This window comes from Carassius auratus, unplaced genomic scaffold (assembly GCF_003368295.1).
Source record: "Carassius auratus strain Wakin unplaced genomic scaffold, ASM336829v1 scaf_tig00003633, whole genome shotgun sequence".
NCBI classification, from domain to species: domain Eukaryota; kingdom Metazoa; phylum Chordata; class Actinopteri; order Cypriniformes; family Cyprinidae; genus Carassius; species Carassius auratus.
In genome coordinates this window covers 514,578-538,869 of record NW_020523535.1, presented here as the reverse complement: position 1 = coordinate 538,869, position 24,292 = coordinate 514,578, and the positions used below count along the sequence as shown (strand labels likewise).

The 24,292-nt window shown below is 36.9% G+C and overlaps 1 protein-coding gene across 3 annotated transcripts in view; it reads right to left on the bottom strand.

Annotated features, from left to right (window-relative positions):
• LOC113070269 (synaptotagmin-2-like) overlaps positions 1-24,292 on the bottom strand; it is a 61,912-nt gene that overhangs the window by 22,211 nt on the left and 15,409 nt on the right. For 2 of the 3 annotated variants that reach the window (XM_026243499.1, XM_026243501.1), the window contains exon 1: positions 7,059-7,252. The exons of the other annotated variant lie outside the window; for it this stretch is intronic. The gene's annotated coding sequence lies outside the window, so the exon portion shown is untranslated. Of the gene's footprint in view, positions 1-7,058; positions 7,253-24,292 lie in introns of those variants that run through there. 3 annotated transcript variants of the gene reach the window in all.

Sequence of the window (24,292 nt, the reverse complement as noted above, 5' to 3'; positions counted from 1 at the left end):
ATTATCTTAATGAGTGCTGTTTTTGTACTGTGATGCGGTCGGAAACCAGATTGAAAATTGTCCAGGTATCCATTTGAGTTTAAGTATTTGTTAAGCTGGTTTAAAACTACCTTTTCTATAATTTTGCCTATAAAATGCAGATTATATATTAGTCTATAATTGCTCAAAATGATGTTATCAAGATTGCTCTTTTTCAGGAGGGGCTTAACAACTGCTTTTTTCAAGGAGTTTGGAAATGTCCCAGAAAGAAGTGAGGCATTCACCACTTCTAATCTGCTTCTAAACAGTTTGTTGGGGTTGTCAGTCTCTCAACAGTGGCAAAAAGAGTATGAGTGTTATTTAAGTTACTGTTTATAAGGTTTGAGAATAAAATTTGTCTAGCTGTGGCTAGTTTCACATTAAAAGCATGAAGGCTGTCTTTATAGATGCTATAGTGAATTTTAAGTTTTGTCTTCCGCCACATCCGCTCAGATTTTCTGCATTGTCTTTTCAAAGTCTGAACTGCTGTTGATCTTTTCAAAACTGATTTCTGTCTGTTTTCTTTTTTCTTACTGACTATTATTGGAGCAATATCATCAATAACATTCTTATCTTTTGAGTTGAAGGAATCAAGGAGAAGTTCAACAGTCTGCAAGAAATGATTGGTGTTAAAGATAAAGCCTGTTGCAGTGCAGCTGTCTTCAAGCCATGTTTCATTTAGAAACATAAAATCCAGATTGTTTGTGGTTATAAAGTCATTGATTAGAAATGATTTATTTTTTAGTGAGCGAATGTTTAAAAGTGCTAGCTTGATGGCAGTGCTTTGTGTCTTTACATCAATCTTAGTTTGATGCATAATAGGCCGCAGATTACATGAGTTTGCCCTTCGGCTTGAGAAGGCCTTAGACTTTCTAGCACGTGATTAAACTGAAACAGAGAAAGCTACAGGCACACTATAGATGGATTTAAGATGGATATGAACAGCTATGTGATTCTAGCAAAGTTTAAAGTATTATAAATAATATTTTCAAACGTTAATTAAAAGTATTAAGAATTTACATTGTTTGGGGAGAAAAATGCGGTGCAGGTGTGTTAAAAATAAATGCATATAAATGTAAGATAAGAGATAGTCATTGGTTAAAACATTAATAACTCAAACAATATTTCATATGAATCAGACTTACTAGTTTTTGGTTAACAGCATTCAAAGTAAAAGCACAGTTTTTATTATATGTCTACTCACAAATACCCAGTACCTTTATTTGTGGATCTCATTCTTTTTATTTGTCATTTATGTATTTTTTTTGTCAATCTCTTTACAGTTATGTTAAGTTGTGGATTATAATCTATTTATTTGTATTTATGCAACAAATCTCCATATTTCTTGGTGATTACATAAACAGTCCAGAGCCAGTCTGGTCTCACACTATTCATGTTACTCTTTCAGTGTGAAATATAAGTGTGTTTAATGGTACTGGATGTGACCTTGTATACTTTAAACCTTTACAAATATTTTTAAAGATATTATTTAAGATAACATAATGAAAATAAAAGGCACTTTTAGTGTAGTTAAATAGAGTTAACTTTAATGACTTAAGTACACACTTAAGTACACCTGTAAAAAGTCTGCTTTGTAACAGCGTCAAATGAAATAAATCATTGTTTTAATAATATTTAGTTGTGCTTCAAAGCAGTACACTTATGATGATGTTTTTACTAAAGTACAGTTATAAGTACTTGATTATGATTTTAACTGAAGTGTGTTAATCAGTATTACATATACATTAATATTCCAAATGTCATTATTGCAAATATATTTAAATACATTACATACAAGTTTCAATGTTAATGATATTAAATAATATTTTAGTTTATAATACATTCTAGTCTGTATATCAGCAGTACACTTTAACCATATTTCACATGCACAAAGTTAACTGCATTAACTATGTTTTAACTATATATGTTTTCATTACTTACTCACAATAAAGCATGGCCATACCTTAATGCTTACTTAAAGTTAATAATTTTTCTAACAAGTAGTATTTTTTAAATTATGCTAAAGTGTATTTATTTAGTTCCACAGTGTCTCACATGATCGCGATGTTTTTGTATTGAACTCTATTGCAAGCTATTTGCTCATTAACTACTCAAAATACCACTGTATACAGTAGCACCATCGCACCTTGATGATTGATATGTGCTATATAAATAAATTAAACTGAACCTGAAAACTGGAACTGAATAATCATACCTTGAGTGTTTTTTCTTACACACCTTGAGTGTTTTTCTTACTAATCTAAAAAGGTGTTTGATTATCCAAGCACAGAGTTCATCGATATAACTCACTGAGACAAAATATTTATAATAGATTTTTTTTACAATTATCATTATTTTTGTCAGGCATTTTATTCTTCAGTTCTTACAGACACAATAAGTCAGTACTCACAGCACACAGTTGTCACGCTATGATTGACTGATCATTACGGTGCACGTTCTGACACAAACTGCTGTCTGACGAATTAGCAGACATGACACCATAACCAATCACAAACTGAAAAATGAGTTGTTGTTGTTGTTGTTCTCAGCATAAATTGAAGTCTTTTGGTATTGTTAAAAAAGGATTAACTAAGGTAATAAACAAGAAGGAATTACAGCTGGCAGCAAGCAAATACAACAGAAACAGAAAGCTGAAGTCACACTGACTATCAGCAGAAACACACATATCAATATCGGGAAACAAATATTTATAAACCGACAAAAAAATTACAAAAATGTATGCAAACTATAACCATTCTGTACCATGACTGTCAAATGCAGGAGGAATGAGCAGAATCTAAACTGTAAGTCCCAAAGACATAGAGGAGCTTACTAAAAGATGCTGCAGCAAACCACATAACACAGGATCAGGAAGTTCTGCTGTCAAAAACAGGCCGTCTGAGACAGTGAACACGCACTAGACAGACAGGACACCACACACGCGGACTGACTGAACACTTCCTGTCCTCCACCAAGGGTGACGGCATTAACTCACCGTGTTTTCATCTCCAGCCTGTTACTGCTGATCACAGCTCAGTAAGAGCATTCATTATGGCTGACAACCAATTACAAACTTTAATTGAATTAATTACATGACATGCAGATTATTTAACTGAATTAATCGCAATTAGTCACATATATCAAATTTGGTGGGAAAATCACACAAGTTATGTTAATTACATTAAACTATTATGGCAGATTAAATACTTTATATTTAAAAGTGACATTTGAAACTGACCCATTAAGACAAAGTGTCATAAAACCAGGATTATTTGAAATTATTATTACATTTATTATCAGAATAATCTGTGTATGCTGACAAAATACTTCTTCTTTTTTGTTTTTGTGTTGTCTTGTACACACACATATGAGAATCAGATCTTGTCTTCATTCATTTCATTACTGATGGTTGAACATTTCCACTGGAAAGCCGTCTGATTGAGCTCGGTGAGATGAAAATCAGTGTTCCCCGCACATCCCAGCGGCTCCAGACCGCTCTGTTTGCCACTAAGTGAAGGTTTTTGTGGCCCCTGGGCCGAGATGGACTCACAAACACATGCGAGGGTGGTACCTTTTCAAAAACTCTTGAGCAACTGCCCACATCATCATAAATCAGCTCTATGGAGATTATAACTGAAATGTCATAAATAACGAATTCAAATGTGTATCAGTCCATCTTCTCAAATCACCCTGGGTGGACTCTTTTAACATGTTTCACAGGATTGTTTTAGCCTCAGTGCTTTAACCTCAGGGTAAAACTGCCCTTCCTTATTATTTAAGGATTGTATCTTTCAGTTTATCATGGCTCTTCAATTAAGCAAGAGTTTTTTTTTTTTTTTACTGAGCTTTAATAAGTTTTCACTGCTCCATGACGAACAGGCGAACAACCCCACCTTCTTTTCAGAGCTACAATTTTACTTTCACACTGGCTTTCAAATGTGTAAAGGTACATTTTGATTTGGGGCTGATTAAAAAAAGAATATTCTGTCATCATTTATGCTCCCTCATGTCATTGCAAATGGATTTTTTTCTACTTCTGCGGAACACAGATAAGATTCTTTGGAAGAATTTCTCAGCTGTTTGTGTCCGTACATTAACATCCAGTGGGGTCCATTGGTTTTTGTGTGTCACATGACTTAATGTCATGATGTCACATTTGTCTATTCATTAAGTTATCATATTGCCTCAGAATACTTTGATTTAACCACTGATTAAACCAATATACAAGTCTCTTATGTCCTTTTTGAAGCTGGGAAATTTTGAACCCCACTGACCAGTATTGTATGGACAAAAACAGCTGAAAGATTCTTTAAAAGACTCTTTAAAATATCCCCTTCTGTGTTCTGCAGCAAGCAGAAAGTCATACAGGTTTGGAACAACACAAGGTGAGTGGATTTATTGGTGAACTAAGCCTGGTTGCAAAACACGACATTCGATTGTCTTTTCAGCAGGTCTGATAAATGTCAAGATGTTCAGTGAATTATGGTTTGTTCTTGTAAACCTGTTATACGGATTCCGAAGACTGCTTTATTAGAAGTTTTTGTCCTTTGTGCAACTTCAAAAAATCTGTTCACCATCTAATGGAAAGAGCAGCTTGGACATTCTGCTAAAACCCTTTTTTTTTGCGATCCATAGGAGAAATTATTATACATGGCTTGAGTAAATGAGGAACGAATTTCTTGATGGAGTTTGAGACAGAGCACAGTCACTACAGTGATGGTCTTCAAACTAATGAGCTATATCCTGAAAGAAAGAGGCATTTATCCTTATAAAAAAGGGAATTCCTCAATGGAATTGTACCTTTCTTGTCTCTTGACCTCTCTATAAGACAGTCCCACAGGGCAGGTTTTAAATATTGCTCCCCTGCCAATAAAAGCTATGATCCATTGTGGGACTGACCCTCACTTGTGTCTTATCTAGTATAATTTATAACACAAAACCGTGATTCAAGACCAGATGGGAACGAGTGTCCATGATGATAAATGACACTAGCTGTTTGGTTTCTCTCACATTTATTGTTGGTTGGCTGCTCACTGGGCAGATACTGTTTTGACCATAAATATTTGAATGATGAAACAGATTTTTTTAAATACATTAGTTGACAATAACTGGGCTGCTGACAGAAATCATAAAATATAAATTAAAGTAAGATTATTTTTTTCATGTGTAAAACCCCCACAATTTAAGGATAAAAAAATAAAAAATAAATTAGCTAATGATATATAACATATTTTTATTACACAGTAAGATTAAATAGAGGATAACTGGAGATTAAAATCGAGAAAAGCATCTCACTATAGTTGTCACAAGTCTCTTATGGCTGTTTCAGATTTCAAGAATATTATCTCAGTATGAACTCAAATATTTATCTTCAAATTCATCAAAGACCGCATTTTTGATGTTCCATTCACATTAATTGTATATCTCTAGTCTAACCAAACGTAAAAATCTATCATTTAATGTCTTATAATGTTTTTCTGTCATAATGTCTTATTGCTCCTAAGGAATCTGGGAGAAACATCTATGAGTGAAACAAAGTGTTCCTTGTCCTGCACAATCAGGTAAATATTCATCAAGATATCTTAGATGGTGGGTATGGTGTTGAAACCCCAATCCTTTGTATTAAATGTCTCAAACATATATGAACATACGCACTTGTCAAAAGCACTCTGAAAAGAGCAAAAACCATCCGACAGCCTCAACATCTAAAACTGAGAGATCTCCTATAAAGCACAAATGTCTGTTTCATATTTTCACCTTTTCTCTTATAAATCTGAGCTCAATGTCACATTGCACTGTACTCTAGTTCAAGTCTAAAGCCGTGATGACACAGCATTTGTCCTTGAAAATGTCCCTTCCTTGTGATCCCCAGTCCTCTGCAGGAGAATCCCAAGAGAGCTAGAAAAACACTTGCCAGAGAGAGAGTGAGAGAGAGAGAGAGAGAGAGAGAGAGAGAGCATCTAAGGAAGTCCCCATTTATTTCAGCGTGTCCAATTGACACTTCCAGCATCCAATATTAGCACTAAATCAAGCATCTAGCAGAAACAAAACACATATACAGCAATCACTGTGACAGGACACACCAAACCAGATCTCATGGTAGGCTACTTAATGGAAAACAACCGCTGGATTGTTATAAATTTTCATTATGGAAATTTCTGAAGACTATAATAATGTTTGGCAAAAGTATCGATTATCAATATTTCTCTAAAGTGTTTTAGAGAAAGGTTGAAATCAACAACAGTGCATTGAAATGAAAGCAGACAGCAGGTATTCAGTTCCCCTCCTTTCTTTGCTCTACCGCAAAGCTGTTTTACTGCACTCCATTGTCTGTGGTCTCCCTCTGTGATCCGCTCTTATGGCAGCTGTACCAGCAAGCCTAAGCATATTGCCTTGCCACTGTTCGGTGATGGGGAGGAGGGTGTCGTTCTCATTGCCCCTCCGGGGGAAACGTGGGAGCTGTCAGCGGGACCGAGCTCTGCATATACTCTCCAGGAAGCAACCGGCACCCATTCACGGATGAAGTAAACGCCCACCCGCTGACAGCTCGTGGCTGACTTTGCCCTTGCACGCCTTACTGGGATCAGCTTCCTGTGATGGGTACCTGACTCCAGCCTCTGTGAGGTGTGAAAGAAAGCTGATCTGAGATCAGCGAGTAACCCAAGAACTAAACTAACCGATAAAAACCGATACGCCAAATGGGACGAGCGCTAGGTGCTTGGGACCCTGCAGCAATTCCCAATCAAACATCAGTTAAAACATCACTTAAGACACCAGTTTTCTTCAGACTCAGCACACACACACACACAAAAGAGTTATCCAAAACTGACAAGTGTACGAATCACACTGCAGTTCTCTAGTATTCAGCGAGGCCAGTCTTGAACGGGCTTCCCTGTCCCCTGCAAGATTAAGTCATAAGCATCTAGTGCCCTGGACAATCTTTCCAGCATCCAGTGCAGCATATTTCACCTTCCCATATACAGATCCCCCTCCCAATTTTGCAGCACCTTTGAGAAAAAACACATTGAAAAGCTACACACCTGATTGCAGTGATCTGCTCGGTCCTAATCCTCAATGAGCGTCTGGGCCATACACCAGTGAGGCACTTAGGGGTTAATGTTTCAGCGGCGTGCGAACGTCTCCTGCTCGAGCTCTTCCATCAGCCCGAGAAACTGCAGTCATCCCCCCTCTTGACTCGTTACTGCAGCACTATACACACACACACACTCCAGTGAACACACACGAACACCCCTCCCCTCCTTCTGTGTGCTCTCTCCACCACTTTCTCTCTCCCACATAGAACCCCCCCCCCCTCGAAATACGCACACACACCCATTCACTCTCTCTCCATTTCTCCTTCCCCCACCCTTCCCATTCCATCGTCTTCTTAAGCTGCCTGATTGGAGATGCTGCTCACACAGCTCTGCATACATCCCCATTTCTTTTTTCTCATGTCTCCGTCTCTCGCGCCGTGGAGAAATCAGCACGGATAAATATGAAACACTTCCTCTGCTGTCCCGATCAAACTCCATGACCTCAAAATACTCTGTTGTTTTTGCTGAAATGCTGCCTGTGTGATTGTAAAATTCAACACTGAATACAATACAATACAGCTCTCTGGACTGAAGATGGGAATTGGAGCAGGTGACTGAATTTTTAAAGAGAGGGGCTGCAGAGGTTCAGCTGCTCACAGTATGTTGCAGCAGAGAGAATGAAATACAAAGAGGAAAACCTTAAAGTGAGGGTAGAAGAATAATGGTCAATTGATATGTACTGTAAGGGTTAATGTAAATTCAGCCGGTCATTATGGCTAAATAAACTGTACATTATTCCAACTAAAAAAAGCGATCTACAAATGATATGATACTTACATAGTAATAACCTAGAGTACTTCACAGTTCTGTTGAGATATATCTTGTATTTTGTAGCCACCATGTTTCAAAACATGCAATGCAAAGCTAGTGAAATTAAATTCGCAATGATACAGACACTTAACCTATAATTCAACATGATCATATATAATTTCTTCCTACATCAAACAGTTTTGTCAACCTCAAATCAATGCAAATTTTTTTTTTTTTCTGCAGCTAATGGAAGCATTGAGGTGCTCAAATCCCTCGCAATTTTTGGGACTGAAAATTAAACGATAGCCATGAGATAAATGTAATGAGTGAAAGATGTACTCTAGACAATTCAAGCATTTGACTGGTGTTTCCCAGTGTTTAGTGACTGATGTGAGAGTTAATGCACACCAGACTAAGACAGGAGCAGTGGGATAGCGCTCATACAGCGTATTCACAGTTTGATCTGCCTGTACTCTGCGTTGGACCACTGTGATTTCAGTCTTGGGCCCCCTGAAGACAGACAGCTGGAGCCTCACAAGGCTTTTATTATGTGTCACAAAAAATTACTTATCTCCCTTAAGTGTGGCTGCCTCCTTCAGAGCTGATGAAAATGAAATCAATAATGCCTCAATCATTCTAAGCGGTCTAGTCCTCAACGAGAGCCAGATCGTTTGGCCCTTATATGCTGTCAATATTTGCCGCAGACACTAGCTACATGCTTAGTACAAGATTACTCACATTAGTGCAGAACTGGATTCTTTTGGAGGGAAAATCTTGGAATGGTTTAAAAAATAAATCAATGTGTAAATCAAAAAAGCTCTTTCATGAAGCAGTGACACTCACATGTGCCTCAAGAGTGTCAAAACATGGGCTGAGGTAACTGCTACACTGAGGAGATTGAAAGACTACCTCATGATAAACACATATAAGTTAGCACTTAAGCATTACATGTTCTTTTTGCCTCAAAATACTTTGAATGTTGCAAATCAGACTTTGTAGGAGCTACAGGGAGCCGCAAGCAGATGTAAGTGATCTCAGTAAGATGGCTTTTAGTAGGAACTAGCCATTCAGTTACCACAGAGTATTGACTGATTCTGGATCTATTACACTCACTGGTGACCTCAGCTTGGACCACGAATGACTTCTGTCCTGAGGCGTAGCTCTGAGACTGGATGGAGCTCGTTCTGTCTACTCACAATCACAGTAGACCAGCCTTGACAGAAACAGGGTGAAAACCTGTTATATTTAAAAACTAATTTTCATTCATATAATGATAAAAATATAAAAAGCCAAATAATTAAATCAACTGTTAAATTAAAATAAATAAGTGTGGTTACACAATTAATCAAAATAAATCTGTTATCGCTGTGTGATGTGCGATGATCAAATTCAAGACAGCATATCACCAGTATTTATTTGTTATAATTATAATTTAACTTTCTTTTATGCAAAGGATTTTGAATTACCATTGTTTATGAAGTCACTTGTGCGTGGATACTTTATTTAAAAAAATCTAAATACAACACAAAATTATAATTTGTATTATCTTATGTTTTACCTATTTAATTACATATCACGTGACCATTAACCAACATCAGAGAACTAAGAACATGCAAATCTGTCCTTATATTTTTTACCTTAAAATCCCAGCATAATTCAAGTAAGTATTCTACATCTTGTGGTAATGCTGGTCCTAGACTTCTGTGGGCCCTAATCTTATAAGATTTTCAAAATGTGATAGACCACAAACATGAGGATTAAAAATCCTAGATTTAACAGTTTTGCTCCTATAGTGTGTGGTGTGCCATGATGTGACAAAGACAGCACACCACACACAAAGAGATTTTCATCCAGAATCTCGACTGTGAACACAGGAAATCGAGCAAAATCTCGCGAGACTTCAGAATAAGAATTGATTTTCACAGAAAATTCACGGGGAAAAAAAGTAAAGGGTTTGGGTTTTAGACGGCACATTGTATAAACATTCGTGCTGTTGCCACAAATCAACAATCTGATCCTCCATCTCTTCTCCACGTATCAATTTCACTTTGTGCTTTGCCATGATTGCTTCTGTCTTCCATCATTTCACTTTCTGATTGGATATTGTTTCGTTTCATGTGATAATCTCCAGAACGTGCGCATGTTTGTCCATTGAAAAACATATTGAATATTTACGCTTTAGCGATTGGAGCAGCTCCAATGTCCTTCCGATCAAGTTCGGACACTCTTAACACAACTACACTAAGGGAAAATCTGATAAGATATTCTGTAGAACCATCAAGATAATCAGGACATAGCTAGGATTGTCAGAATGGTTATCTTTTGGTGTGTACCCAGCATAAGCAAAACTTTGTCAGGGGGTGCTGCATTCATAAGAACCCCAAAATGAACCCAACCCTATAATCTGATCTTTCAGAGCACTTTCATTGTCAACAAACAACAGAGTTAAAACTCTCTGAAACGCTCCACCATCATCCCCGCTGCAAAGAAACTCAAGATAAAGGGACTTAATGACTACAGACTTGTGGCTCTAACGTGTGTCTTCATGAAGTCATTTGAAAAACTGGTTCTGGCTTATCTGAAGGACATCACTGGACCCTTAATGGACCCCTTGCAGTTTGCTTACCGAGCAAACAGGTCCATTGATGATGCAGTAAACATGGGATTGCCCTCCATCATGCAACATCTTGACAAAGCAGGGACTTATGTGAGGATCCTGTTTGTGGACTTTAGTTCGACTTTCAACACCATCATCCCAACAGCCCTTTAGACCAAACTGACCCAGCTCTCTGTTCCTAGCTCTATCTGTCAGTGGATCACCAGCTTTCTGACAGATAGGCACCAGCTAGTGAGAACGGGGAAAATCATGTCAAATAGCTGCTCAATCCAACACTGGTGCCCCTCAGGGATGTGTTCTCTCCCCACTGCTCTTCTCCCTGTACACCAACGATTGCACCTCTAAAGACCCCTCTGTCAAGCTCCTGAAGTTTACAGATGACACTACAGTCATCTGCCTCATCCAGGATGGTGACGAGTCTGCTTACAGACAAGAGGTTGAGCAGCTGGCTGTCTGGTGCAGTCTTAACAACCTGATGAGCTGAATACGCTCAAAACAGTGAAGATGGTTGTGGACTTTAGGATAACCCCCCTGCTCTCCCTCCACTCACCATCATAGACAGAACTGTGGCAGCAGTGGAGTCATTCAGGTTCCTGGGAACCACCATCTCGCAGGACCTGAAGAAGGACAATCACATTGTAAATTGAAAAGTAAATTAACATCTGTATGTAGAACACAAGCCAAGAAGGTTCAATACTCTTCAGCAATAAAAAAACAAAACAAAAAAGCACAATTGTTAGTTTATCTAAAGTCATTTTTGCTCATCATTATGGTTTAACTGGATCATCAAAGGTCAGCAGAAAATACATTGGTTAATAAAATGGGAGAAGATACATTTGTGTTATTTAACATATAGTTAATTATTGCAGGATTGTGTCATATTCTGAGTTTGCATTTCACTGTTTTAATTCATTTTGATGAATACTAAATCAGTATTGTTTTGCGAGTGGGATGAATTAATGCACATTCACATTCAGGCTAGAACTAAATCATGTTCACACAGCACACACAGCGCCTCTGTACTTTCTCCCAATATGGGGACAGGAGACTTGTCAGTCAATAAATGGGAAAACAAAGTAACTGGCATTACTTATTTGAAAAAGTACTTCAGATATTTTCTTGTAAATTAAAAAGTAATGCATTACTTTACTAGTTACTTGAAAAAAAGTAATCTGATTACGTAAATAGTGTTACTTGTAATGTGTTACCCCCAACACTGTCTGGTTTGCTTCAGCAACAAAAACAGACATCAGAAGACTACAGAGAACTGTTCGGACTGCTGAAAGGATTATTGGTGCTCCCCTGTATATATCCAGAGTGAGGAAAAGGGCTCAAAAAATCACTCTGGATCCCTCAAATCAAAGTTATCCCCTGCTGAACTTTTGCCATCTGGCCGGCGCCTCAGAGCCGCAAACACCAGAACAGCAAGGCACAAGAACAGTTTCTTCCCCCAGGCAATCTACCTCATGAACAGTTAAATGTTCCCTACTTATGCAATAAAAATTTGCAATATCATTTATTCATCATCTATATCATCTATAGCACAACTGTTCATACAGTTTATTTATTTTGCAATTTATTTTGCAATGTTTGTCTATTTATATTTACATATTTATATTTACATTCTTTTTATTTTTGTCTGTGTGTTGTCTCTGTGTACTGAAGCTTATGTCACTAAAACAAATTCCTTGTAAGCGCAAGCATACTTGGCAATAAAGCTCTTTCTGATTCTGAAGTAAAGGATTATTTACTTCAAGAAATAACCCATGTTGAGGGAAAAACACCAGTGTGAAGGGATGTTTTAATGATGTGAGTCAGTGCAGGTGCAGCTGCAGGAGAAATGGCTTGAAGGAGATGAGATGGAATAAGATCAAGCGGACAAGTAGTAGGATGATTAGAAAGAGTTGGAGACTTCTGCCTCATGGAATGAAGATAAGGATGTGAACGAGTGCATGTTTACTGGTAAGATGTGCTTGACAGATTGTGGTGAGGAAAATTGTGCACTGATGGTTTTAATTTTAGTAATGAAGAATGTGTCAAGGTTGTCAGCTGTTAATGAAGGAGGTGAAAGAGGAGGACAAAGGGAGGAAAAAATCATGCAAGATATTGTTTTTATTGATTGATTTACTTTATTTAAATATTTTACATAGAAAGGGTGACATCGCTCTGCTTTAAAGAAAACTAATGGAATGCGGGATGGTGTTTTCATACATTCCTATTAATTTTACAGCATCTAGACATTAAATCATCTTTGAGAGCAAGTGGGCTACTGGTGGTTAGGGGGCATCTGCAATTTGTGTAGGTTGTGTATATGGATTGCCTGTCCTGTCTAAAGGGACTGGCTGACAATAAAATTTGGGAACCAAAAAAATAAAAATAATAATAATAATAATAATAATTGGACAGCTCTCATGTTCATCCTTACCCTCCCTGGCTCCCGAATGCTTACTTTAAAGGTTTCATGATGAATCCCCTCCTTATTTAATCAGATACAGCCACTAGCATGGTTGAAATGTAAAATAAGCAAGGAGAATTTTCTGCTCTAGATGTTTTTGTTCAAACCAGGAAGCAATTAAATACATTTCACGAGAGTTGTAGTTACAGATCTCTAATCTCATCTAATAAATTTTAATAGCACCACTGTATTTGCAGTTTAATGTGGCCATAGCCAGAGGCCTGTGTGACTCACAACCTAGTAAAACTGCTTTGGAGAATCAAAAATTATTACGGAAGCATTCTGCTATATCGGTAGCAAGAATCAGAAACTCAACGGTAGTAACCTAAAAACAATACATGCTCATTTTGTTTAGTAAAACGCTTTCATAAGTGTTTCCCCAGTCACTCTTGTCTGTGTCTGCCCTCTTCAGTGTGGTGTTGTGTTTCAGCTCTGGAGCTGGTGTGAGTGCTGAGGGAATACCTCCAGATCCTGCATCCTGCAAGCAGCTTGTAGCGGGACGGGGGAGGGGGGCTCTGGCACGGGCAGGATGTTCTTGGCCACTATAAACCAGGCCCTCTCACTGGGCTTGTTTTGTTTATAATAAACAGACTGAGATGTTATGCTAACTGACGTGCATTTTCTAGATGATGAGTGTCATTTTAGTGATATAAGATGGCAAAAGTACACACATCTCTCACTAGAAGATGGCACACAGTTTGCCATCACCTTTGGGCCATATCCTATTATACTGTACATTTTACTGAAATGCAAACAGAGACAATTAGAGTGCAAGCATAATTTACACTTGTTTACCCCTAATAACATGCTGGGGGCTTATAACTATAAATCACATGCCTTCTTAAAATATTATGATGAAAAATCTTTCACAGTAATTTCATATTTTTTTGTCAGGGAATCTTATGCATCTACACTGGAGAAAAACATATTTTTTCCTGTTTTCCTTTGCTTATTTTATTTTTTTTAACCAAAATAGGGTGTTGTGAGTAAGTAAACACATAATGTTATGACTGTTTAATTTATACTGGTAGCCAGAAGGCAGAAACTCAACAAGTGAAACGCACAGAAGTAATTTAACTTATGATGTCCATTTAAGGAAATCCCTTATATGGACAAAGACATCCAGCTTTTGCTGTAGATGAATAAATGCCATGATATGTGGCACAGCTGACAAAGAAGAGCGTAGACAGTTTGAGTGCTGTAGAGAGAAACAGAGGAGATGGTTGACAGAGGAATTGTTGAATAAAGTTTTTTGCATATAAAAAGTATTATCATTGCTTCATAACATTACGGTTGAATCATTGATGGCAGATGGACTGTTCTGACGGTGTCTTTCATACTTTTCTGGACCTTGACAGTGTATTTTACTTGGCAGTCTATGGGACAGTCACAAGCCTCCAGGTTTTCATTTAAAATATCCAACGTGATCTCATGAGAATACGTGTGTATTTTTACGTTAAATGTGGTTCTACCACAAGTACATTTACTTACGTTTTCATGCACATAAAGTGTGAATTTATATGAATTTGCATGTATTAATATTAAAATCGTGGCTTTAATGATTTAAATCTGTTGTATTTAATTGTAATATCAATAAATGTTTTATTGAATTTATTGAAAGCAGTTTACTCATCTACTTAATAGGAAATAACATTTCTGTGCATGCTGCAAACCATAGATACACAAAAGCACAGCATAAAATTACAAATCACATCCATTTTATTTGTTTGCTGTACTGCATTTCTTTAGAATCCAGATGTTTGCAAGGAACATATCCATATCAATCGATCTTCATCTTCATTCTCAGCAACAGCGTCCGTCACAGTCAAAGCACGCGCTCGTTATGATTCGAAATTTGAGAGAATAGCGCCAGTGCACCATAGGAACGTTACGACATGGTTTACGGCACTGATATCGAACTCTCATTGGTTCTCACATAATTCGTCACAGATTGCGACATGTCGTGTTTCAGTTGATAGATTCATAATTTCACAGATTAATAAATTAAATTCTGCTCTGTACCCTATAAAAACTATTAGGCTACCTCCAGAGAGGACTGCGACTGGAACTCATTATCAAAATATATATATATAAAAAGGGAGCAAATTTCTATGGATAACTGACTGGTCAGAGAACACGTTCTAGCTGTATGTATTTAGGTTGTTTTTACGTAAATTTCGATACGTATCGAACCTGTAATTACGTCCAGATAATACGTAAATGACACTGTAAATACGTAAAGCCACATACCTATTGAACAGTTTTAATTTACGTCTAAATATGTACGTTTCTGATTGTGAGATCAGGCTGAAATATCTTAAATTTTGTTCCGTAGACGAACAAAGCTTTTACGGGTTTGGAACGACATCGGGGTAAGTGATTAATAACATTTTCATTTTGGGATGAGGTATCCCTTTAACAACAGTAATTTGTCATTTTAAAGTATTTGTTACTTCCCATATCTTTGTAAGACTTTTTTTTTTTTGTTTGAAAGAAACCATTGCTTTTATTCAACAAGGACACATTGGATTGATCAAAGTGACAGTAAAAACATTTACAATGTTACAACAATTTGTTCTACTGCAAATAAATGCTGTTCTTCTGGACTTTCTATCAAAACATCCTGAAAAAAAAAAACATAAATCCACTGAAATTATATACTGTAAGTAAACTATTAAAGTAAGTAAAAGCATATTATAATGATTTCTGAAGGATCATCTGACACTGAAGAGTAATAATGCAAAAAATTAGGCTTTGTATCATAAGAAAAAAATACATGAAATATACATAAATAAAAAACTAAATAAATTAACTAAATACAGTGATGTTTTAGAATAAGTTTAAGTGTAATGACATTTATTTCTTCATAAAATGTGTGGGTTTTCATATCAGAAAAAGAAAAGAAAAAAAGCAAGCTATATATTTTCCTCCATACTTTTTGAGCACATGAAGGCAAGATACAGCTTGAGTGTATTTTATGTGTTAAAAATATATTAAGAAGTTAGAAACCAGATACAATGTTCCAAAAGCCAGCAACCCCCTTAAACCGGTTTAGATTAATCGTACACTAATGCCAGTTTTAAATATAGCCATATTTACTGCCCACTAAATGTAGAAACTTGAGCTGACATCCATAGTACCTCAGAGAGACCTCAAATGACCATCTCTGAAGTCACTGACTTGGAGAAATTGATGCCAAAGCATGTGAGTGTAAGTAGAGGGTAATCAATAGCTTTTATCACAGGGACTGAGAGAGCTCTCTTATAAGAGCCTATGATAATCCGGTTGAGCGCTGCACATTTCCATCATCTGAAACGCACTAGGTCCGATGATCTCACACCTATGAGATCTGTACAGCAAATACTGTATTGTTTTAAGACATAATTGTTAATCCATAATTCATTAAGAGTGACCTCACAAGCACAGTGTACAAGCATATCAGTTCAAAATCAATAGTCTTAAACAAGTCAATGAAAATGTAACCGTTTAGTTTTTCTGGTCTTGATCAACACACACACACACACACACACACATGCATGTTATCAGTTTTTTATGTTATCAGCAACTATCTATTAGGGAAATTACTCATGTGAAATGTTGGGGGAGGGCTTTCGAAGGAACCTGTTTTGTAAGACGAAAAGGATATCCCATAAATCAAAGTCCTACCTTGCAGATCTTGAATTATCACACGCTAGCACACGCATCATGGTGCTGTCTGGCTAAACAAATCTCCATCGCAAAACTGCATTGTTTTATCGTGACTAGGGTTGATTTCCATTTCTGAAAATAATCTCACGTTTAAGTGAAGGAGAGAGGCTGAGAGATTTTGCTCTGAAAAATCTAATCTCAAACATATTCCTTGGTACAGTATGTAAACAAAACTCCAGCACCTGTATCATTTTTTTGTGTCTTTTTGTATTGCTTTCATCTTTAAGAGTCTGTTTCACTTAAATGGGTGTAGGAACTCTGAGTATGTAATTCCCAGCTTTTTTAATTGAACTGCGATTGTCTAACACAATACTTAAAGGCCCCAACATGTAAGCAATTGATAATTGATAAAATGCTAATAACCATAAAATCATGTACAGTACACACTCTTAAAAAGAAATACTCTTTGTTGGATTCGATGGTTCTTTTAAGAACTATTCACTAAAAGGTACTTTTGAGAACCCAAAATGGGTTTTCAATGGCATCACTGTAAAACAACAACAACAACAACAAAAAAAAAAAAAAAAAAAAAAACACAGAACAAAAACAAAACAGAAACAAAGCAACCTTTCGGAGCCTTTATTTTGAAGACATTCTAAAAGTAGTCTTCCCTGTATCTGGTTTCAAAAGGAAGAAAACAATGTTTCAATATATTTTGTGGTATATCTCAAACATTGTTTAAACTCTAGGGATTTTGACATATTAGGGACACAAAATATGTTTTTGAAACTGTGCTGGCTCTCCACTCAAGCAAAACCACTGCCACAGTATATAAAAAGAGCATAAGTATATAAATGAAAGCATTAGGTTTAGTAACAGCCATGTTGCTGAAGGAATAATAGACACATTGCAGCTTCTCTAAAGAAAAAAGAAAATACATTTAGAGGTTGATGAAGTGCAGCTCTGCTCAATGTCTTTGGGATAGTCCCAAATCCCCATAATAACCATGACTACTATCTCCAGATGTGGAAAAAGTCAGTGATAAACTGGTTTAATCGCTCTCTCTCTGCAAGATTTCCTTCTCTCCACACACACACATGCACACACACACACACACGCACGCGCGCACACACACACACACACACACACACACACACTTTTTTGTTTTTCAGACTCCTGCTATTTCTTGAAATTAGTGCTAATGTGAAAACACATTAAAAGATTTGCTCATCCATGACTAGCGCATCGCCTTGGAAACTACACAAATCTTTCATTTCGTTACTTCATTTCTACTTCCCCACTCTTTCGTTCCAATCCCAAACAACTGTGGCCAGCCACACACACACACACACACACACACACACACATGAACATTTTTATTATTCTGACACAGACGATTCCATACTCAAATTACACCTACGCTATCTTGTTAGCCCTTCCTACACAGACAGCCAGGAGGTACCAGGAAGCATCATTTGTCAATGACCTTCACGGGAGAAATCCGAAAGAAGACTATTGCAAATAAAAACACTCAGACCCAAACAGAAACGCTCTGAGGCAGAAGCTTGCAGCCCCTTGATAATATTATGGTTGTTAGCCCTCCCAAACCATGAAAAAAACAAACCTAATGTGGCAGATCTGAGACAATCACTTTAAGGTGAATTGCCTCTCCTCTTGAAGGAGGTAATTGGATCTTTCTCCAACTTGTTTTGTTTCCCAATAGGACAAAATGGCAAACAGGAAGACAAAGCAGTCCCCAATGGTTGTGAATCTGTGGTTAATTGTTTTATTCATGTTTTATTTGCGCTTCTGTCCACTCTGATGATTCGATTTCAGAAATGAGAACACATACAAGATGAGAGAATAGAGGACAATATTACATGCCGCTTGCATCATGGCATAATGTGCAAAATATTTCAAAGCAAAGCACTCTTACAAGGAACAAAGCTGACAAATGTGCTGTGAAATGTGCTCGCTATGAATGTGGTATAACTGAATAAACAAAATGTGCTTGTCTCCATTAAAGAGTTTGGTTAGCTAAAGATGTGGTGTGTCCGGACTCCTGGAAGACCAATGTCCTGAAGAGTTGAGCTCCAATCTGTCCCAACACACCTGCCTGCAAGTTTCTAGTATTCCTGAAGACTTTGATTAGCTGGTTCAGGGGTGTTTCATTAGGAGAAGAGATAACCTCTGCAGGATAGTGACCTTCCAGGAGCAGGATTGGACACCATTGATCTATCTCTTATTAAGCCCTTTATATACCATTTGAAAGGGTACTGTGTTAGTGACCATTCTTTTCTGAGAGTGTACCTATGACACAAAGAAATATGAAGGATGTTTCAGCTGTTTTCGTACATATTATGACAGTGTATGGGATCATATTTCAAGCAAATTTCAAATGGTAAACTCTCTGAAAAAAGTATAAAAGTGTATATACCTAAAATGTCAAAAGTATACATTTGAAAAGGCACTGCTCCAGTAACATCTTTAGGGTGTAAAGTGTGAAAGGTTGTGATTCGACTGGTTTACTCTATATCAAAGTTTGGAATACACAACACATAGATTTGCTGTCTGAAATTGCAGTCTGGAAAAGCTGATGTTAGTTGCTGAAATCTGCATATTTCAGAAAGGTGAGTTTTATCAGGTTTGGAGCATAACTCTGCAGGGATGTTGCTGTCCAGGACCGAAGCGGGTCACCCCTGTTTCTAAGGATTCCTGTAAAATCGATAGCACTTACCGATGGGTCTTCTAGGTGGAAACACCTACAGCTGTAAAACTACTTGAATATGAATACTGAAAATTTTAATAAAAACCATGCATTAAATATGAAAATGAAAAACAAATATATGGATGTGCAAAAAAGTCAGATAGTCAGAAGTTAAGGCATGCATTTGACCAACTCCTGTTCGCAAAAGTATAAAGATAACAACTCCATACTGCCCTCTACAGGTCGTGAAGCTGTCGTCAAACATACCAAGACAGGCTCGCGGTTACAATGGAGATGTAACAGCGGAAAGACAAGCAATTCCCTCACAGCGTGTCCATGCAACGGAGAACATGGCTGAATCACCACTGAATTATTCCTGTTTGATTTTCTGTAAGCCAGGTTTCAGTTCAGCCTCCACCAGTGCACAAGGACTACAAGTCCCTCACAGAAACCCCTCCTGCAAAAGCTTTCCACACATTGTGCAGAAAAGCCCCGTGGAAGGAGATTGGGAGTTAAGCTTTCATTTACTCCCGAGCAGATCCAGCACCAAAGCATCTCTCTGGAGAAGGACACACAATCACAGAGAGCAGGTGTGACCAGATCAATGTAATATCTTAGCTGTATAACACTAACCAAACTGAAGTATAAAATACAAAAAATACTCCAATGCAGGTAGAAATGCTGCAGGGCTTCTCATAGCTTGTCTTTTAGGTTTCCATCTATCAGAAAACAGAGCACTCTTTGAAAATTGCTGTTTTTTTGCATATGCCATGCAACTCAGCTTACACTGCTTTTAAGATTTTTAAGTCGGTTTCACAACAAATACTCGTCTCATATTTCAAATGGCCATACAGGTCCGAACATTAAGTTTGATAAATAGAAACAAGCCCTGATTTCTTCACTGAGTAAATGCGGCACAAGATGGCAGAGTTCTGTGTGCCGTGGCAGATTGCTGACAGTTGGGTGTCTGTCACAGTCAGCTTAGAGGTTATGTAATGAGTTTGGCTTTTGTCTCTAAACTGCTGATACTGCATGTGGAGCTGTGCTCGGTTAAAAAGAGCAGCCTTTTTGCATTCAATACGTTCAAAGAAGTGCAGAATGCCTAAGTGAGAAAGAGCGTTTTCATACACAGCAACTCATTCTTTCTTCTAGCCTATTTTTATTTCCTGTGTCACGACACACAGCAGCATGCAGTCTTGTATAACACCGCGGCAAAATGTTTGAAACGTAAAAAAAAATAACAAATAATAATTCAAAAGGTTAGTAAGAATGCACTAAATAGACCTGTGAACAATGGAAATTGTAAAATGTTGTTCTTTTAACTGTTTTATTGTAGTTTTTTTCCATATTACTGTATGTGTATAGATAGATGTAAATATAGAAAATAGCTGTTACATAACAGCAAGATATACAAAACTGTGCAAAAGTCTTAGGCTACTATTATTTTCACCAACAAAAAAGGGTTTCAAGTCAGTTATTTCTATCAGTCAGTAGTAAATATCAGTTTACATTTCCAAACATTATTTTTGCCGTTAATTGTAATAATCTAGTGAGATTTTTGTTTGCACAAGGAGTCTGACACCATCACTCACCATCATCAGTCCGTCTGGAATAACATGAAGAAACCGAGACAGACTCAATCCAGAAGAGCTGTGGCAATGTCTCCAGAACACTTCAAGAAACCTAACTGCAAAGCTACCTGAAAAACAAAGCGCAAGTACACCTGGGACTAAAGTTTTTTTTTTTTTTTTTACACATAGTGTTGTCATACCAAGTGCCTAAATCTTTGCACAGTATTTTAGCTTTGCAGATTTTTTTTATGTTCTCTATTATAGATTAGTAGATTATAGTTTTCTCTCTTTTTTCCAAACTGCAACAAATGCCAGTGTCCCTTTATTGCACAATGGGATATATCCTCTCAACCAGTGATAGCACACCATTCCATTCACTGTAAACAGTAACAACCAATCACAGCGCACCATTCATGCACTCTATACAGTAATGGCAGCACTTTGAATACACCCTGGATCCTAGTTTTCCTCATCTACTTTGTTCTTTGTAATCAACAAACAAGGTCTACACGATAAATCGCATGTGATCGCCATCCACATCTTGTATGTAAAAGCCAGTTCTGTGATTTAACATACAAGTAAATCTCCATCACTTGCTTTCAGAAGGAAATTATTCAGATGCATTTCATACAGTACACAAAGCAGTAGATCACTGAAAAGCTGCACTATATCGTGTTCATTATATGAATTGCATTCCATTATGAACGTGATGTTGCGTAGCATGTCAGTGTTAGTGTTTTTATTAATGCCATTTATGTTTTTGATAATACAGCACATAAGTAGTCAACTAAATGAATGTAATATTGTAAAGATAAATGCACTTTTGGAAGCTGAATGTAAGGGAAATGTAATTTTGGAACTCCTGTGGACTAATGGGATATTGTTCATGCTCTTGTTCATGATGAAATTTTATTTTATTGCTGTAATTAATTTATAGCATTAACAAGATGACCGGTTGAATTCATTTTGGAAGCGATGACTGATAAATGTTTGTTTGTCCAGTGCCTCTATATAAGATTAGTATTGACCAAGTATAGAGGCTGTCATATGTGCATCAACTTACTATGTTGTGTATTTTCGTCAGTTTCAATATGAAAAATAACTTCCATATTGATTCAATGCATTTATTGGATTTTAAGAAGAAAAAAAAAAAGTATCATGGATTTATTGCATTTTGGGGAAAAAGTTATAAAATTTTATAATAAAACTTTGAAAATCAAAACCTGGATTTAAATTGTTAATACACAACTTTGTACAGTCTCACATTGAGACTGACCCACCAGAGATATTTTTGTTTTCTTGACATTAAAGGCTGGGTAACATATAAAAAGATAAAAAAGAGTGACTGATTATTGCTTGCAGTTGCTCACTGTAGCAGCCTATAGGTTGAGTTATACAATACATATATTATTTTCAGAATCTGAAAATTCAGCCAACATTACGGTTTCAGTCACACATGTTAATATTTCATTTGCTACACACCATTTGTTGGAAATACTTTTCACCCATTGACTACAAAATAAATCAGATGTCGTGTTTTCTGAAAACTTCACAAGCAAATGTCTATAGGCCTATTGCAGTATCACTCTTCCTGCAGGAGTTCTAGTGGATAGAGCGAATCATTACTTACATTGTGTTTCCTGCTGCTCGAATATACCGCACCGTTTCAGAAGAAATAATAAATCACAAATCATAAATCAAGTTTGAAGTCTGGATTCCTGGTAAACTGATAAAAGATCATGTCTTGAAAAACAAGAAAACGACTTTAGTTAAGTCCGATACATGTACAATCAACTCTTATGAGCTGGTTCTTTTGAGTTAATCAAAAGCAAAGAACAATGCATGGAGAAATTACTGAGCTAAGCGAAGATTGATTTCTGAAAGTGAAAAATTTAAAGTTAAGTGACGTGTGTCCAAGTATGGTTTACCATATAGGCCTACTGGGAATCTACGCTCTGAGTTTAACCCATCGTAGTGCACACACTTGGTGCACAAAGTCTCTTTCAGACAAGTCATTTCACTCGGCGGCCATCATTGAAATGCTTCTCCTACAGTATTTCTCTGAGTGGGAAAACAAACATCAAATTCTCCAAAACTGTTTGCCAAGATTTCAATTAAATTCCAGATTTGAAATCACCAATGAAATCTGAAATCTGATTTTCTTTTTTAGACCAGCAATTATGCAGTATTAAGAGCACGACTCAGAATGATGTCTGTTTCTATAGCAACCTGGACTTCTAACGGCAGCTGATGCGCTAACTTTAACAATTAGCGATTGGTTCTTTTTATTTAGAAGGCGGGGCTTCCTTCGATGGAGTGGCCATATTGAGCATTGCAGACTCACATTAGATGAAGACTACTGTCACCTGGTAATCTGATAAAAAACTGTCTAAATATACATTAACCATCTTTATGTGGGTAGACATGTTAAAGTCACATGACCAGTTAAATACTCCTTTTATTGGCTCCTGGCTTTCGTACATTTAAATAAAAGATCTTTAAGCTAAACGTAAAGGTTAATACTAGCTGTCAGTTTGTCATACTGCATTACTTTCACTGTTTGCCTCTGGGAAAGATTATGATAATTTGCATTTAAGTTGGAAAAGACAAAGCATATGCTTATGCACAAGAACAAAACTGATTCTGTTTTTGATTAATAAGTACACTTACAGTGATCCCAGTGTTCAAGGATGAATCATCCAGAGAAACATAACTACTGTACATTCATATGATTCTCTTTCTACAGTGTAATACAAAATAATGTATTGACATTGTAGAAGTGCTTCTGTGCCACCTTTGCAGTGTAAATAAGTCATCAGATGTGAACAAATGTTTTTGTTGGATATCTCAGATATCACACATACTGTACACATGAATTATCTCTTTCTGTCTTAATAACTAATTGTTTTCTATACCAGTGATTAAAGAATATCTGAAGCTGGTAATCTTATACTGTACTTATGAGACGTTTTGTGTGTAATTTCAAACAGCATGTCACAGTAAAGTAGTATTTGCAGTCAATTCTTATTGAGCCACAGAGGGCTGTAATTATTTAGCAGCTGAGTGAACATTATTTTCAGGCATGACTGTTTGGGGCTGTAAAGGGAGCAAGTGATGGATGTTTTTGGTTCTCCACACAAGCAGCAGTCATTGTGCTCTCCAAGAGAACAGCTGGGGGAAAGCCAGTCACCGGCCAATAGATTTATCACCACACTCTTTAGGAAACGAGGACTTTTCTTCAGTGATAGGAATAATCAAATCCAAGACAGAGAAACTGAAATAACATATAACATTGAAATAAACCACAGTGTTATATATCTGGAACATTTCAGGCCTTTGGGTCAGAAACCTGTGCAATAGTCTTGGCACCCCTACAAATCACCCATGGACTTTGTGAAGTCTTCATGTTCCGTTACATTATATAAAAAAGCA